This window comes from Medicago sativa, chromosome 3 (genome assembly GCF_051527215.1).
Source record: "Medicago sativa cultivar Bolivia chromosome 3, Bolivia_mono, whole genome shotgun sequence".
NCBI classification, from domain to species: Eukaryota; Viridiplantae; Streptophyta; class Magnoliopsida; order Fabales; family Fabaceae; genus Medicago; species Medicago sativa.
In genome coordinates, this window is record NC_140751.1 from 65,177,875 (window position 1) to 65,183,874 (window position 6,000).

The 6,000-nt window shown below is 31.0% G+C and overlaps 1 long non-coding RNA gene across 2 annotated transcripts; it reads right to left on the minus strand.

Annotated features, from left to right (window-relative positions):
* Nucleotides 1-2,398: 2,398 nt before the first annotated feature.
* On the minus strand, nt 2,399-5,674 carry LOC146939216 (uncharacterized). Of its 2 annotated transcripts, none has more exons than XR_015031587.1 (6): nt 5,179-5,674; nt 5,028-5,083; nt 4,458-4,529; nt 3,027-3,113; nt 2,826-2,928; nt 2,399-2,672 (listed from the first exon to the last, which is right to left on the minus strand). It is a non-coding gene; the product is annotated as an uncharacterized LOC146939216 (long non-coding RNA). The 2 variants fall into 2 exon arrangements; XR_015031586.1 differs by having other exon boundaries at nt 2,399-2,675.
* Nucleotides 5,675-6,000: the final 326 nt, after the last annotated feature.

The following is a 6,000-nucleotide window of genomic DNA, read 5'->3' on the forward strand; positions in this document are numbered from 1 at the left end:
TACTTACTTCGACGTGTGATGGAGCGATATCAGACGGATAAAAAAGACTTACACTTAGTTTTCATTGATAAATTTTCTTGATAATGGTGTGTAATTATCTTATTTTGTAATTATAAAGGGAGGTAATGGGGTGTAATTAAGGAAAGGTGTTAGCAAATACATTGTTTTGAAATTTTCTTGATAAATTTTGTCACTATATCTATCAATTCCCTAAACTTCAACTCTAGAAGTTGGTATGATTTGAATTGAATATCTATGGAACAAATTCACGGAGCTTTTTTTTAAATGAAAAAAAAAATAGAGGCGTGTAATTGATATTTTATATATAAAGGAAGATGATCATTGAAATCTTCAAAATTTTCTATTGATAATTGCATCTATGTAACTATTTTCAAGCCTCTCTAGTTCAATGGTTTTTATGATTTTAAGAGGAAAACTAATCGTAGAAAAATACAATATATTGTCTAGATTATATGGTGATGGTTGAGAACGAAAATAAAAGTACTAAGAGTGTGTTTGCGTGCAAGAATAAAATTGTTGAAATATTAGACTGTGCTTTACAACGTGTTAAATTTTGGAATTGATGTATTATTGATGAATTGATATATCCATATAATTTATATTTAATTATAACTCGATTTTGATTGCAATTTTACGATTTACGATTTTGTTATCCTATATCGATTCTACAAAAGTCCTTAAGTAAAATCCATCGATTTTGATTGTGATTTTACGATTTGCAATTTCGCTATTCCCTTTTGACCTGAAGTAAAATCCCGATTTTTACAATCTTGTTCTTGGCTAATAGCCATATGTGAAGAAAAAAAATAATGTTTGTTAGGACTAAGATTTTGGTTTAAAAGTACTTTTCGCTACTGAAATTTTTATGTGTGTTGATAGCGTATTGACTTTAAAAATATAGATGCAAGATGTTTCAACTTATAGCCAATCTTTTTTTTGTTACTTCTCATAGTCAAATTAATTGTGCTCTTCTTATTTTAGAACTTAAATGGAGTTTATTTTACGGTAAAAAAGACTAATAATTACTATCGAGTGTTCTTAAAGAAAAAAAAAACTAGAATACCTGCAAGAGGATAATAATAAATAAAACCTAGGTTGAAACTGGAATCATAATTATGAATTGCTGATTATGATTGGTATATATGAACAGTTTGGGCAATGTTATTATTAGCAACTTTATTGTCAACTGTTGATAGAGAAAGAATACAAGAAGGAGTGGATTTTGATGGCTTTACAAGCAAAATATCTTCCTTTCAATCTTTAGGGTTGCTTTCTCATATTCCATGGATAAGGATCGATGAGAAATGTAGTGGAAGGTGAGATATGGTATGGATTTGATATGCTTTTGGTAAATAAGGAATAAGGATGGGGAAACACATGGGAGAAGAAATTTCTATTCTTATATAAACATCAATGCAAGTAGGTAGGTCACATATGTTAAAATCAGAAACGGTCTGTACGAATCTAAATCTTTTAAATTACTTTTTGATAATCTGTACGAATCTTACTTGTACATTAAAAATGGATCACTAAGTCTGCAACAACAAAAAAGTATAATACAAATATTTTTTTCTTTCTTTTTTTGCAAGTCTTTTTTTACAAGTAAAAGTAGAACTTGAACCTCCATTTATAACATTAGGGTGTGTTTGTTTCATGTTTATCGAATTTATTCTTAAAAATAACATTACTTAGAATATAAAGATGTGAATTCTATTTCAAAGTATTAAGAAAAAAGATGTTTGATTTTTTTAAGAGGTTAAAATGAATTATATTACCACATCAAAAAGTCCTTCCTAGCATAAGACATGCCAGGAAAGAACATAGTCTATACAATAATTACAAAGGTCACCGAAATAAACAGTGACAATAGCAAACAAGAAACCATTAGCCTATGCCCAAATAGTGAAGAGGGAAAGCCACCAACCATGATGGTTAAGGGGAAGAGAAGGAAACTTCGCCTTTAACCACATGAACGAAAGCGACTTAATTTTATCAACCACCTGCAAAATCACTACTACAGAAATTAGTTTTTACATCAGTTGGAATTGACGTTTTACATCAGTTTGTAACCGATGTAAACTGATATGATGTGGTAAGTCAGTATCCTTTCACATCAGGTTGCAACTGATGTGAAATATTAAATTTCTACATCAGGTCCGCTTGCACTGATGTAATAGACGCACTTTGAAAATTAACCCAACAGTTTTCACATCAGTTGTACGTTCGACACTGAAGTTAAATACGTATATTTCACATCAGTTTTTTCAAATCCACTGTAGTGAAATAATTTTTTTTTTATTTTTTTTAAATAGCTTATCAAATAAGCTTGACCCCTGGTTTTTTTTATAGTAATAAAATGAAAACAAATTATGGCTAATTTTAATGCAAAAAAAAGAGTTATATTATCTAATTGGATATTACATAATCAATCTTCAATTTTCCACGTCAATATTCCAAGCTAGAAAAGAGGCATCTGAATACAATATAGGTAGAAACAATCCAACAACTTAAGTAGAAATTTCAAACAAAAAATAATCCACAGCAGAATCATCATCGTAAATACGCTAAACTTCAGCTGCAAAAAGCATCTCATCTCATCTCAGTCGTAAGCATCGGCAGTGTCTCATCTCAGCCACATCATAATCAATTTTCTGCTACAAAAAAAAAAAAATCAATTGAAAAAGTTATCTCAACTGCAGACGCACTTGACACACCAAAACCACCACACATTAAGACAGATACAAGTCCATTCAAAATTCTACTCTCTACAAATGTGAAATTATGAGATTGGCTTTGAAACATACCATGTAAATCCTAAGCCTTATACAAGTCAAGAAAACAAGTTGCCCATTGGTTTCGCAAATCATATAAGTCATCATCAGTTAATGGCGTTGGATCATTGAATACCTACAATGTGTAGGTTAATATAAGTAATTAATATTAATAAGGATATGTATATTTGGCAATACATATAGTATAAACATGTTATCATAAAATTAAAATACCTCCATCCAAAACTCTTAATATTTGTATGTTTTTTTTTCGAGTCCGTTGGTCTTCGTTATCTTTAATTAGGGTACCATTTCTTCACCCTATATGTGCGTTATTGAAAAAAACACAACTTAATTTCAGATGAATCTAAGAAATAGGTTACAGAGACATTGCTATAAAAAAAATTTCCCTTTCAGATGAATCTTTGAGACATACATGCATATCAGTAGGGATTTGATTTAGAGTAGAAACTGTGTCACAATATTTTATCTCAACCACATGATATCAAATTAAGAGCCGAGATTGAAAACTGTGTATAACTGCATACTTTTCCCATTGGACAGAATCCAAATCCATATCAGTAGTGACACATTAACATAGAGATCAGGGTATGGGAGAAATAGGAAATTGATCATTTGATATGAACAATGTGTCTATATTTCTCTTCATAGACATTAATTTTGCACATATAACACATAAAAGTTCCATGTGAAGATAATGTAAAGTTTTGACACCAGAAAATTCATTCTCTCTAGTATATAGTATCATACCATGTTGAGTATGGTTCGTAGGCACAAAAGAGGGGCAAGGCCCAAATGGGTGTTAGGTTCAACTGTTTGTTCTGGAGGGCAACTGGGGTGCAGGTCTGATAGCCCGCGCGGTACAGTTTAGAGATCAGGGCATGGGAGAAATAGGAAATTGATTACTCGATATGAAAAATGTGTCTACATTTCTCTTCATAGACATTATTTTTGGACAGATAATACATAAAAGTTTCTTTCTTATATCAATTGAATTTTCAATGATATGGCACAGCAACACAACCACTTCGCACCACATGATTTCAAAGATACTACGTTTGTTATGAAATTTTTTCCTTTAGAGATTTGCAAAACCAGTGAAGAAGATAAATTAGTAAAAAACATATGTTTTTAAACTAAGTGTGCTTAGCCAAAAGTTGAAAGCAGATAGTAAACTAACTTATTGAATGAGAAATGTTCGGTTAAATTAGTCACTGAACAAGATAATAAATGTAAAACTACATAAAACAATTCATATAATTTGGGTTTCTTATAATATTTGTTCAAAATTCAGGTCAAAGAAGTAGTTGTATTCACAAACTGCGACAGTCAGTTTGGGTTACTTATAGTAGTTGTATTCATAAAACAATTCATATAATTTGGGTTTCTTATAAATGTAAAACTACATAAAACAATTCATATAATTTGGGTTACTTATAATTATAAATAATTTGTAGCCTACACTATGCGACAGTCAGCACAATGAATTCTCTGTACATCAAGAGGTAAGTATCACTATGTTTTTTTTAACCCATTTCAGCGAAAAACACACTTTCCAAGGCAGTCACAAGGAATAAATCAAGTTTTTGTCTACTAAACATATTCATTGATTTTGATTTAAAGAGAAGAAGTGAACTTGCATACCAGTGACTGATGAGCTTGTAGATGTAAATTGCTCCAAAAGATCCAGTTGTGCACGAGAAGAAGATAAAGATCCTAACAATAAAAGTCATCAAAAACAATTTAGTCAAAAACAATACGAAGGGATTAAAAAACGGATTAAATCCAAAAGAAACGGATTCAATAAATAGATCCAGTTTTGAACATGTTAATTAAAGCCAAAAGTTTGATTAAATCATATATAACCAAAAATCAAAGAAAATAGTCAAGAATCAACCAAATAAAAACGATAGAATTCCTGGTACACAAAGGCTTAACCTTTGAGGAAATGGGTGCTAAAGGCAGAAGAACTAAGTATCATGAGAACTACTTAACAATAAATTTGAAGAATTTGCAATGTGCATCAAAAATATTTATTAAAATTAAAAGATAACCAATATACATTAGACTGAAACATTCTAGAAAAATTATCATCGAAATTATAGTTCTAATGGATGACACAGAGTAATTCGATACAGTAAGCAAAGCAAAGCCACAAATCATCATCATCATGTTGATACAAAAGCAAGACGAAAAGAAGTATAAGAGATTAACCTTTTTATTTCTGGAAATTCTCAATCTCTTGATGGTTCCAAATTTTCCAAAATATGCTGCAAAAACAAATTAAATAACAATCTAAGAAATTAAGAAAACATAAAGATAAAAAAACGATTGTGTTAAGAAGAAGAAGAAGAAGGGATCTTACGAGATCTTACGAAGGAACACGCCACTGGTGAGCTTACGAAGAAGAAGGGATCTTACAAGATCTTACGAAGAAGAAGAAGGGATCTTACGAAGTGAAGTTCAGGACGGTGAGATCTTACGAGATATTGGTGAGATCTTACGAGTTCAGGACGGTGATTTACGATAGATGAATGGAAAGTGAAAAATGAGGAAGGGAAAGTGAGTTACGATAGATGAATGGATTGGTCAAAGTAAAAGTTTGTTTTTCCTTCAGTCAATTCACACAACTGATGTGAAAAAAAATAGACAAAGCTTTCGCTCAAATTGCGAAAATGCCACCGCGTTTTTTTCCCTTCATTCAAAATATCCACTTATGTAAATGGTACATGCTATTAAGAATTCCCCTTATGTGCATATATCAACTGATGTAAAAACTCTCAGTGTGCATGTTTTCCTTCAGTTATTTTGCGACTGATGTGAAAACTAAAACCCCCATGATGTAAAATATATATTTTGTAGTAGTGAATTGAGCATTCTTTACCATTGAAGAGCCTATTGTTTCTTTCTTTCCAAATTTCCCACATAGTTGCAAACCAAAGAACCTGTAAAATAGATTGACGAGCCTTTGCGAGACCACCAACAACGGTAAACTGATTAAAATGATCCCCCACAACAAAGGGAATTACTGACGACAAATTCAGCCACCTGTAAATATAGTGCCATATCAAACCCAAAGGTACAACAATGTAAAAAAAGATGTTTGATTAACATTATAAAATTTCAAGAAACCTTAAAATATGGATTATAATAGGTATTTACACATGAATTTATTCTAATCTACATG